The sequence below is a fragment of the Artemia franciscana genome, unplaced genomic scaffold (assembly GCF_032884065.1).
Source record: "Artemia franciscana unplaced genomic scaffold, ASM3288406v1 Scaffold_509, whole genome shotgun sequence".
NCBI lineage: Eukaryota > Metazoa > Arthropoda > Branchiopoda > Anostraca > Artemiidae > Artemia > Artemia franciscana.
This window is the reverse complement of record NW_027065491.1, coordinates 383,585-396,556: the sequence shown is the minus strand read 5'-3', so window position 1 is coordinate 396,556 and position 12,972 is coordinate 383,585. Positions and strand designations below refer to the sequence as shown.

At 36.4% G+C, this 12,972-nt stretch overlaps 1 long non-coding RNA gene across 6 annotated transcripts in view; it reads left to right on the top strand.

Annotated features, from left to right (window-relative positions):
• The window catches only part of LOC136043370 (uncharacterized), a 156,308-nt gene that overhangs the window by 27,715 nt on the left and 115,621 nt on the right, over nucleotides 1–12,972 (top strand). For all 6 annotated transcript variants that reach the window (XR_010621597.1, XR_010621596.1, XR_010621593.1 and 3 more), the window contains exon 4: nucleotides 3,072–3,184. This is a non-coding gene — a long non-coding RNA (uncharacterized LOC136043370). The remainder of the gene's footprint in view (nucleotides 1–3,071; nucleotides 3,185–12,972) is intronic.

Genomic DNA, 12,972 nt, shown 5'->3' with positions numbered 1-12,972 from the left:
TTATTGTGGATGGGGTTGTCATACCCTAAAGCCAATCTTCTTTTAATCAATTAAAACCCTAAAGCCAATCTTCTTTTAAATGGTTTGTATTGCCAGTTAAGGTGCTATTGATTTACATGAATTGATATAAAATTGATACAAAATTGATATAAATCGACATAATTTGAGCCTCCATCCTGGGACTATTCAGTCCACATGGACAGTGAAATAAGAAAATTGGTTCTAAAGCAAAAATTAAATTAGAGTGTAGGATTATGAGGGAAAGAATTAGGATTGAACTCTAAATTTATTTGAATCAGAAATCAAAACACAAAGAAATAGAATTCAAAGGCATTATAATTAGGATTTTAAAATAAAAAATAGAATGCAAAAAGTAGATTTAGAATCCAAACAACTACATTAGAAAGCAAAAATGAAAGTAGGAAATTCTTGGCCATTTCTCTTGGTTTTCTTCGGAGCTCTTATGAGCCTTTGACAAAACTCAGAAACTAAGAAGAGATTAAATAAAAATATTCCTCCCACTAGTTTACATGAGTTGTTCAGAAGTCAAATCGATTAAAAAGAACTTCTCAGATTTTCTAGTTTGAGATTTTTTGTTAAAGGACTTAAAGGACAGAAATCTGTTCAAAAAGTCGCTGAGTAATTGATTTATTGATTGATTATTTGACGAGTTGTTTTTTGCCAAAAATATGAAAATATTCTCCTTGCTAAAACGCAAATAAATAAACTTTTGAAGAATCCTTGACATCTCTTTAAAATAATAGCCGGAAATGTATCATGTGTTTCTTTTATTTGTTCTATAGAATTATTTAAATTAGCCTCTTACCGGTATATGCCATGGTTAGCATGAGAATTAGAAAATGTGAAACTATTTTGCCAGAAAAATTTAAAGGTGTATGTGGCATTTCCCTAAAAGAAATCGGAAAAAAAGCTGTAGAACAATTTGTTCAGTTGTCAAACTGAACAAGTTCTATTGTTAAGCTAGCTCGTTTGTTCATTTATTCTCATTTTGTCCTCAAGTTAAATATAAGTTTCTATTGTTTCCTTTTCATAAGGGTTTTCCTGTGGAATTTATATTATGTAACATACCGTATTTGATACGGTAATAATATATTCTCCGAGCCTTCAATCTCTCAAAATAAAAATTTTGGATACGTTTTGAGTAAGGGACCTCAGAAGCAGTGATGGATCCAGGCAGGGAGGGGAGGGCAAGGGGTGTACGCCTCTCCCCTTGAAAAGGTGGTGTATTTGTGGTTTGGGTAGGGACGAAAGTAATTTTTTTCGTAATTGGTTATGATGGCACTTGGCTTTAACCAAGTGACATATAGCGATCGCAAATTCCGTCGGTCGGCCTGTCTGTCTGTCCCGGTTTTGCTAGTTTAAGCACTTCCAGATAAGCTAGGACGATGAAATGTGAAGGATGATTTATTTTGTGAGGAAGAATGAACAGGTGACTTTGGGTAACAAAACATTGATCAAGCAGACAGCTTAATTGACCTAGGTAGTATTAATAGTAAAAATGGTGGGTGCATTGAAAATATTAAAAACTGAATACCTAAGTCCCAGGATATTTTTCCACAGTTGAAAAAAGTTTGACAGGATATGAAGAAAAGTTTTCAAGCCCAGATTAGAATATTGGAAGCTAAATTGATGATAGAGTTAAGTATTTTGTATTAAGTATTAAGTATTTTCACTTTACTTAGCGAAGCCAAACAAAGGTTGCCGCATCATCTCACGTTGGCCTTGCTACGTAGATCTAGTTTTTGTCTTACTCTTAATTGTTGCATTCTTTATAGTATATTCAGAATGTGTGCATTATATTCGATGTTAAGTACATATAAATTGAAATTGAAATATTCAACTAGTATTTACTGACGATTTTGTAATTTTTTTTTGGGTTGCCACAATAGACTATTAATTTTTTTTGCCAAGTCTGTATAAAACATTGTGGGTACAACGAATCAGATATACCAAACTTTCGAAACAAAACTGAATATTTCGCATTAAATTCTGACCTATAAAATTTAAGAATAAATTATATGATTTTATCAGCAATTATTTCATAGTCAACGCTACCTATGTTCGAGATGTATGCTTTTTTTCAAAGAATATAGATGGCAATATCAACTTGTTATAAATGACTGATCTGTTGTATTTCCAATCCCAATGTGCCATCACAGCTTTATGCTAGTATTGTTTGGATAAAACTAACGAGTGAGTATGATGTCTGAATACAAAATACATATTTCTTGTTGCTTCAACTCAAAACATTATAATTAAAATCAGTTGTTGCTAGAACCAATGTTATTTTATCAACATTTTCCTTTTCTCTGTGATTTCATTTATATTATAAACATTTCAATAGCATTTACCCTAATTCATCTTTTCAAAAAAGTAGATGTCACTTCGTTTAAAAGGAAAGTAAAAATTCCACACCTACTATAATTTTTTTAATCCTCGATCACTCTTTATCTGAGTGATATATGCTTTCAAAATTCGATCTTCAATCTCTATAGTTTGTTGCATATACTACTAGTTTTCTTGCTGTGTTTGTTTCATAGTTTTCTTAAAGCAGTAAATGTATATAGTTTTTTGTTAATATTCACTTTTTGCTGTTCAACTTTTAATAAAAATTTTGCGAACTTCAAATTTGAAGGGCCATGTAAAATTCGCAAAATTAACTGTCGATTCTTTGTTTTTTTTTCTCATTATATTACAAAATTTATAATTTTTTTCTGCAAAATCTATAGTCTAACATTTCCCAAATTGTTCAATAGCCCCCCCTCCGCCAATTCTTTCGGTAACACACTCTTGAGACATATCCTTGTGCCTGAAGGCACAGGTTTGTACAAAATTGACACATTTTCATAAATTATAATTTCTCTTTCTTATTCCTAGAGACTTCACGTAGTTGCAGTTAAATGATATAGCTTGTCTCGAGAATTGCTCCTTTTATATAAGCATAAAAAAATTTGTGTAATCTCTTTAATGATTATTATCTTGTAAAATATTCTATCAATGCCTGGTAAAAAGTGAATTTTGAATATAATTAAGAATATCTTATTTTTCAGTAAGACGACAAGACAGTTATAGCTTCTATTTCTCCTTCGCCGGGCTTGACAATGGATAATAAGAGTTTGAGTCAGTTGAAACCATAGATGATGAGTATCGTCTTCTGTTCAGGGTAAGATGCAAGTTTTTTCCTTAAAATTCTTTAACAAATTTCTTGCCCTGATGCTTTAAAAGAAAGACTTTCGCCAGCTTTGCCTCTTACTCAGACTATCGGTTTTGGGTTTTTCATCAATTAGCCATGTCTTTTCACTCTTTAATTTTAAGGCCACCAACTTCATTTTAATTTTGAAATCTAACTGTTTAAATTCGCCTAAAGATGTAAGTCAATTAGAAGTGAGAAAGAAAAAAATACAACAAATAAATTAGTTTGTCAATGGACCTCTGTCAATTAAATGAAGGATATTAACTTAATTCAGGAAAGTTCAGATTCCATAGTTTAAATTACGTTATGAAAGAGAGAGAAGAAGAAGAGGTTTTGAAGTAAAACAACGGAAAGAAACACATCAGTTAAATTATATTTAAAACAATATTACAATTTAAAATAACTTTTTGAACAAAATTGAATATTTAAATATGATTTTAAACAAAACTAAAACTTATAACTGAAACCAAATTCAAAAACATTATTTTTTTCTTAATTCCAGTGTTAGGCATTAAAGCTTTGAAAACAGAAGTCTTATTTTTAATTCAAAAGTTTGAAGGGCCATAAGCAAAAGTGTATGTACTAGTATCAATGATATTGTTTTACGTGAAAAATTTTCAAGATCTGCGTTTTTCCAGTTTGGAGCAACTGTCAAAAGTTGCCATGAGAGCCTACCTGATGTTGGTTATGACCCATGACCCGAAGAAAACATAGAGGTTGGCAAAAATCTGTTATCAGTATTCTTGCTGTTACCTAACCGGTGCAATTGAAGCTGAAATAAGCCCTAATTAAAGGTATAAATACGTCTGGGAAAGCTTAGTTTAAATAAAGGAAAAGTAAGGTAGTTTGGCCATTGGGTGGGAGGGAAGTTTGAGCAGTGAACATCAAATGATGAAAGGTAAAAACACGTGTGGAATGTATAAAAGCAGTACCAAAAAGTAAAAATTTGAATGAACAATGTATGGTAGCAATTTAAGGAGGAAGGTCAGAAAACTACCCCGAGCTAGAGGCATGGGGATTTAGATTGTAAAAATAAGCTGTGATATTGAAAAGCAAAAATTAGCTGGTACAAAGGAACGATAAAATTCCTTTGTACCCGGGGTTATTTTTAGCTGAAGGGAAAGGAATCAAAAATAAGAAACAAAAGAAGCAGATCTAAGAGAGGCCTAAGAGAGTCCCCCTGATAAGATTGATGCAAAAATATGCATGGAAAAGGGACGTCAATTTTAATAAGATTAAGAAAAACCTGAAGACTGGGGAGGGGTGGGGGCTTAAGCAAATAAATAAATATCAAACCAAAATGCTCAGAATTTTGAATTTTGTACATATAACCAAGAGAGAGAGAGAGATAGGTTTATTTAAACAACATCGTAGCTAACAGCTAATTTGCGTTGCTTCACTATGCTAAATAACAAATTAACACACACAAAAAAAGAAGAAAATATCACACGGCTTTGTTTAGTAAATCTGTAAAAAAAGGTACAAACGAATTTGCGTGGCGCTTCGTGCGTGAAGCTACTGGAACCAGTTTATTTTGGTGACGCGTACGGTTGTTGGGCGGTGCAGTAGGTGGTAAGATGTCTCAATGCTGGGGTTTAGAGAGAAGAAACTTCCCAAACCTCAGGATAATCTGCTCGTATCTTTGGGCCAACGTGGGGAGGTCGAGTTTAACAAGCGCTTCACCATAAGATAGCTGTCGATCGCCAATAATAATGAACACGGCTCGCTTTTGCACCGACTCAAGTTCTTGGATGAGGTATATAGTACGCAGTGCTGCAGGCCCCCATAGTGGGCTTGCATATTCCAGAACTGGACGGACGTATGTAAGATAAGCTAGCAATAGGCACTGGACATCACAGCCAAATCTACGCATTATACTCAAAGACTGCAGACATGCATTTGCGTTTTTAACAACATTTTCAACGTGCAAGCCGAAAGAACAATCACTTGAAAAATTAACTCCCAAAATCTTTATTGAGTCGACAATCGGAAACGGAACATACGGTTGGCTGAATGTGCGCTTCAACGGATTAAAGCGTAAGAGCTTTGACTTATTCGTGTTAATGATCAATTTAGAGACATTGCACTCGGCAATAAACGCATCGAAGAAATCGTCACTGAACTCTTTCTTAACAATCCCGTTTTCAACTAAGTATTTCAATAGAAAAGAGATATCGTCTATAAACTTGTAATGATCCTCATATTCGACTAGTAGGTAGTTGATCACGGCTATAAATACAATTATAAACTTGTAATGATCCTCATATTCGGCTAGTAGGTAGTTGATCACGGCTATAAATACAATGGCAGCCAACTTTGTGCCCTGCGGAGCTCCACATGTTATACCTGTCCAATCGGAGTCAGAATCCCCCTCAAACAGGGCATAAACACGCTGTTTCCTATTAGATAAGAAATCCATAATCACGGATAACACGTGCTTTTTCGCACCCATTATCTTCAAATTTTGGCCAGCAATCAGGTGGTTAATGAAATCAAAAGCTTTTTGGAAGTCTATTGCACCTAGATCCAGGAACCGATTACCTTTATCCAGCCATGTAAGTATACAATCATACATGCGCACTAGATAAACTGTAGTACTGCACTCCTGGAGTCCACCATACTGGTACTTATCGATAGAAGAACTGATTTGGTCGAGCAATCAACGGAGTACAAATGCTTCCGTAACTTTAGCCAGGCAGGGGGTTATCGAGATAGGACGCAATTCATCACATGCTTTAGGGGGGCCTGACTTCGGAATAACCCGGATATATGCCTTTTTCCAAATATCTGGGAAAGTACCAAGCATGAAACACAGGTTAATCAACACGGATAATGGCTTGGCAATGAAGGGGGCGTATTCACGAACAAGTTTTACAGGAAGTTCCGAAGGATAGGATGCACTGTTGGGCTTAATTTTCATTAATTCTTTGAAGACGTCTTCTTCAGTGACTTCAATAACTTCCTCTTCTGAGCAGCCGTACAAGAGATCGGCTTTTTGGGACTCGGTGGGTGGAGGGTGGGTTGTGCAGATTTCAGTGAAGAAGGAGTTCACATCTGTCGCAGTGAGAAGTTTGCCACTATCGTCCAATATTCTCACACTAGAGGTATGGATTTTCCCGACATTTTTCGAACAGACTGATGCCATTTCTTTGGATTACTGACGCGCATAGGTGACATTGATAAACGGCCATATTGAAGTTTGGCCTTCCGTATTACAGTGACGGTGTAATTTCGTAGTTTCTTTGCGTTTACTACATCACCGATAGAATATAGGCGGCATCTCTCACGGATGAGTTTCTTTATGGCAGGGGTAATCCATGGCTTATCAAACTCACTAATGATAACTGACTTGGTGGGGAAAATTTCGGTGTATTTGGAGTACAGAATGTCACTGAATCTTTTAGTCTTTTCGTGGATGCTTGGATCCCCGTCAACTTCTGGGAAATCATAATTGCCTATCCACTGACCATAGGCTCGAATGGCAGAGTCCGTCAGCGGGCGGGTAACCACGCGGCTTAGTTTAGGCTTGGGCAATGAACTGTGGGCTTTCCACAGAATAGCAAAATGGTCGGACTTGGCCACTGGTCCGAGAGAAACAGGATTACAGTAGTAGGACTCACAGTTCGTAAAAATGAGATCCAGAATGCTGCCTGAGACGTGAGTAGGCATGTGAACCACTTGTTTAAGGGACAGACTGGATGAAAGCCAGCCTTTTTTCGTCTGGTTGGAGTCGCCTGCTATGATAAAAGCAGGATTACTATAGTGGATCCGAAGCACATCGACAGTCTTTTGCAAGTAAGAGACAAGGTCTCGGCGATTCTTTGCACTTTCTGGGTAATATACTGATGCCACAATTATGCACGAGTATAAACGGGGCAAGTACGTCGGTCTGCACATCGCCCAGATTACTTCATGGTTCGGATTAGCGAGATCAGAAAGGAGTTTACAGGGTATATCTTCTCTTACGAACAGACCAACACCGCCCCCAAGTTTCGATAGACCACGATTAGAGCGAGTGTTCAAGAACACAGAGTATACAGCCACACGACCTGTATTTTCGTCGAGGTTCCATGTTTCAGTAACGGCTGCTATGGCAATGTTGTTCTGGCGAATAACAGCTTCAAAATCTTCTGTTTTGTTGCACAGCGATCTAGTGTTGCAAACGAGGAAGTTAGGAAGGCCACGACGAGCGTTGAATGTAACAGGTCTTAGGATAAGAGGCGGCTCATTGGCATAGTCGTTAACGGGCAAACTGTCGAAGCGTTCGATTACGGGTAAGTCTGTGAGACTCGATTCAGTCGGTCTGCCTACATTGGCGCGGGTGTCACTTAGAGCGGATAAGTTACTCGGTTCCACTAGGGGATTCCTCCTCTCAGAAACGTGTTTACCACTTCTGCAACCGCGACTCGTTTTAAGGGGAGGCTTAGAAGTAGCTCTACTGTGAACAGTGCTGACATCTAAAAAAGGGACTGTAGCAGCATCTGGTGGCTTCGTCAGAAGATTAAAAGTCACCAAGTTCGAGAAAGTAGATGGCGGCACCGTATACAGGGGTGAAGAAAGGTCAAATAAATTATCTTTCCTGTACTTAATTTGCATATTGATGGCACAGAAAACTGTCAGGATAGCCACTGCTTTAAATGGTTACCCAAGCTACTGAAATAACCCAAGAACAAGGGAAGCGTAAGGACCCCCTCACCTATTCCCCGCAATTCCCCTCAAGACATCTGTCTTGAGAACAGTTTGGCCATTGGGTGGGAGGGAGGTTTGAGCAGTGAACATCAAATGATGAAAGGTAAAAACACGTGTGGAATGTATAAAAGCAGTACCAAAAAGTAAAAATTTGAATGAACAATGTATGGTAGCAATTTAAGGAGGAAGGTCAGAAAACTACCCCGAGCTAGAGGCATGGGGATTTAGATTGTAAAAATAAGCTGTGATATTGAAAAGCAAAAATTAGCTGGTACAAAGGAACGATAAAATTTACTGAGAGAGACGGGGATATTTTTAGCTGAAGGGAAATGAATCAAAAATAAGAAACAAAAGAAGCAGATCTAAGAGAGGCCTAAGAGAGTCCCCCTGATAAGATTGATGCAAAAATATGCATGGAAAAGGGATGTCAATTTTAATAAGATTAAGAAAAACCTGAAGACTGGGGAGGGGTGGGGGCTTAAGCAAATAAATAAATATAAAATCAAAATGCTCAGAATTTTGAATTTTGTACATATAACCAAGACATCTGGAAGGGTTCGTTCTAGGAAGTAGTTCTATTATAGGAAATAAATCATTAAATAGATTCAGAACCCTTTTCTGGTATTTCAATTGGAGTAATTAAAAACCACCATTCCGTGTGGTAAGTAAAGTAGGGACATATGAGAAAATATTGGTAGACGGATCAGAAGGTCCTCCCAGTGAAGAGGGACATGGACAGGAATATGTTAGTCTAAGAATACGCAAGCGCCTCACATTGTGGGTCCATAAACACTTTTAAATTCAGAGTTATGGATTTTATATTTTTTGATCCTATTCGGATTTTGTGTAATAGCTTGCGGTGTAATTTCATGTGACGTAAAAAAAAAATTCAATAAAATTCTAGTTATTTGAGTTTTACTTTCATTAGCTCTTGGGCTCAAAGTATAGCTTTTATGATGTTAAACACTCTAGGTCACGGACCTTTTGAATCCCCCCTCTCCAAATTGATATCCCAAAGATTGCACCTAAGATTTTTTATTCCCCCTTAAAAGTTTTGCCAACCTCGGCAAAGTTTCAAAACTGTCCTATACGATTTAGTACTGCTGCTCTTAATTTAAAGAAATGGTTGGATCCATTATCAAAGAGGCAAGACGTGCCTCAACAACCAAACCCAAAAATGGATACTTGGAAATGGACAAGTTTAAATATTCGAGATGGAGTAGCATTAGAAACTGAAACTTTCGCGATAATAAATGGTGCACAAAAGCTTTACCAATTGCTTGCTGAGGCCGTTTCCAGAAAGCAAGAAGAACGTCCCACTCCAAAAGAAACAGACTGGAAATTCTAGCAAAGATTCAGTACTACCTGAAGAGTTGCCTATGCCTTTTGGATTTGATAATAAAATTTGATAAAACAGTGAACGAGATCCACTTTTTAATACAGTACTATTTTTTCAATTTAAAACAATTTGGAGGCTAGAGGGGGGAGGTAAATTGTAAAAATCGTCTCGGTTTCTCTTCAAAACTGAACTGTTTTTTACTTTCATTTGACGCGTTTTCTCTATAGTTTCAGTATATATTTTCCCCAACATATTCAAAAGGCGGGGCAGCAATAAAGATACTGTAATAAAAATTTATCGGTGTTTTTTTTTGTCTTCTTTCTTTTTTTTGTAATAGCTATGGCATGCGGTGTAATTTGATGTGACGTAAAAAAAAATCAATAAAATTCTAGTTATTTGAGTTTTACTTTCATTAGCTCTTGGGCTCAAAGTAAAGCTCCTATGATGTTAAACACTCTAGGTCACGGACCTTTTGAATCCCCCCTCTCCAAATTGATATCCCAAAGATTGCACCTAAGATTTTTTATTCCCCCTTAAAAGTTTTGCCAACCTCGGCAAAGTTTCAAAACTGTCCTATACGATTTAGTATTGCTGCTCTTAATTTAAAGAAATGGTTGGATCCATTATCAAAGAGGTAAGACGCGCCTCAACAACCAAACCCAAAAATGGATACTTGGAAATGGACAAGTTTAAATATTCGAGATGGAGTAGCATCAGAAATTGAAACTTTCGCGATAATAAATGATGCCCAAAAGCTTTACGAATTGCTTGCTGAGGCCGTTTCCAGAAAGCAAGAAGAACGTCCCACTCCAAAAGAAACAGACTGGAAATTCTGTGCTGAAAATATGTTGAGAAATGAATGATGTCGTACAGGCTTTAAATCTGTTCAGTCTGCAAACACTACAGACGAATCGTTACTGGCCTCAAGCATCACCAACTTCTCCCCATCCCCTAAGCACCCAGGACCTTCAAGAACATGTGGTGTAATGAATGTGGATCACATGACTAGTAAAGAGTAGCAAATTACCTAGCAAAGATTCAGTACTACCTGAAGAGCTGCCTATGCCTTTTGGATTTGATCTTGAAATTTGATAAAACAGTGAACGAAATCCACTTTTTAATACAGTACTATTTTTTCAATTTAAAACAATTTGGAGGCTAGAGGGGGGAGGTAAATTTTAAAACTCGTCTCTGTTTCTCTTCAAAACTGAGCTGGTTTTTACTTTCATTTGACGCGTTTTCTCTATAGGTTCAGTCTATATTTTTCCCAACATATTCAAAAGGCGGGGCAGCAATAAAGATATTGTAATAAAAATTTATCGGTGTTTTTTTTTTTGTCTTCTCAGGATAGTTTGATTTTTCTTTTACCCAGGACATTCCTCCCGCCCCAAATTTCTGTTAGATTCTAAGAGCGTTCATTTCTCAATATTAATTAAAATCAATAAGGGGGGGGGGAGGCCTTATTGATTCTACTTACTTGATTTACCTGATTATATAGATGATTTACCTGATTATACCTGAATTGATTTACCTGACAAACAAGGTTTTAACAAGTCTTTAGTTGTTTTTAAAGCGTGTTTATATACTCTGTATGTCTGTGTATACTCTGATATAATTTTAATGACCCGTAATTACCGTTTTTTTTTTTAATATTCATCCACTGATTGATTACTGTCTTTTTTGAAGTGATTGAACCTAACGAGCCAGTTTTGTAAATAATCAATAGCCTAAAATCTATTTTGTCCATCTATCAAATTATATTTTCACAATTTGTTTACCGTTTTTTTAGATTAAAGATGTATGAATCATAAGAAAGGCCAAAGTATATCATAAATTTGACGCATAAAATGTTGGGTTTTGTTGACATTACTGTTTTCAAAAAAAGAGAAAAGAGTTTCTCTTGAAATTTCACATGAAACTTCTGTCAAATTGCAGCTTTTTGTATATGTAGGACTTTTGATAGGAAATATATGTACTTCTAGAAATAAATTGGCTTTTGCAAAAAAAAAATGTTTTGCTTTGACATTAAAGCTGGATGACGGCTGACAAAAAAAAAAAGGAATTATAATCTAGAAATCTAGGGCGATTTTACGCATTTGTGAAATTAAGAATAGTTAAAATAAAAACAGATTTTTCAACAGGGATCTCCACCAACCTGCAGTAAAAAAAGAAAAACAAAATGAAAAAGAAAAAAAAAGAAAAAAACACCTTCGAAACAAACTCTGTTTTGCGGAAAATCTTTTCCATAAGAGAATTCTGCTGGAAACCCCCGCCGCTTCACTGGAAATTCCCTTTGGGATCTTCCTCTCTGCGGACAATTCCCTCTGCCAAAAATCACTGAAGGAAATTTGTAACATTAATTTATTTCTTTTAAATCTTTTCTTTGTGTTTTGTGGTTGGGATTTGAGCCCCATTATTGGATTGAGAAACATAATATTTTAATTGATTTACTTGTTAATTTGAAATTAGGGATTTTGGCGAATCGTTCATGTGAACTTTTGAAAGACTCTTAAGATAAAGAAGAATATAAAAGATTGATGGTTCGGTTTCCTTTTTGATAATTAAACCAAATAGAAAATCATACTAAAATGCTAAAAGAATGTTATGCAAAAATAAGATCTAAATAAACGCAAGTATCTCATATTCTATCTCTTACATTATCCCTCTGTTTTTATGGCACTTGGTATTATCCAAGTGACATATAGCAATCGCGAATTCTGTCAGTCTGTCGGTCCCGGTTTTGCTACTTTAGGCACTTCCAGATAAGCTAGGACGATGAAATTTGGCAGGCGTATCAGGGACCGGACCAGATAAAATTAGAAATAGCATTTTTCCCGATTTGACCATCGGGGGGGGGGGGCGTTAATTCGGAAAAATGGAAAAATTGAAAAAATTCTGAAAAATTAGAAAAAATGAGGTATTTTTAACTTACGAACGGGTGATCGGATCTCAATGAAATTTGACAGTTAGAAGGATATTGTGTCTCAGAGGTCTTCTTTTAAATCCGGATACATTGATACGGATCCGGATACGGATCTGGATACATTGGGGGGGGGGGAGTTGGGAGGGGAAACCTAAAATCTTGGAAAACACTTAAAGTGGAGGGATCGGGATGAAACTTGGTTGGAAAAATAAATACAAGTCCTAAATACATAATTGACATAACCGGAACGGATTCGTTCTCTTTGGGGTGGTTTTTTTTTTTTTTGGGGGGGGGGGGCTAATTCTGAAAAATTTGAAAAAAATGAGGTATTTTTAACTTACGAATGGGTGATCGGATCTCAACGAAATTTGATATTTAGAAGGATATTGTGTCTCAGAGCTCTTATTTTAAATCTCGACCGGATCTGGTGACATTGGGGGTTGGGAGGGGGAAACCTAAAATCTTGGAGAACACTTAGAGTGGAAAGATTGGGATGAAGCTTGGTGGAAAAAAAGCACAAGTCCTAGATACATGCTTGACAGAACCGGAACGGACCGGCTCTCTTTTGGGTAGTTGGGGGTGGGGGGTTAATTCTGAAAAATTAGAAAACATGAGGTACTTTTAAACTTACGAAGGAGTGATCGGATTTTAATGAAACTTCATATTTAGAAGGACCTCGTAACTCAGATTTCTTATTTTAAATCCTGACCAGATTCAGTGTAAATGGGGGGGGGGAACCGAAAATCTTGGAAAATACTTAAAGAGGAGAGATCAGGATGAAACTAGGTGGGAAGAATAAAAACAAGT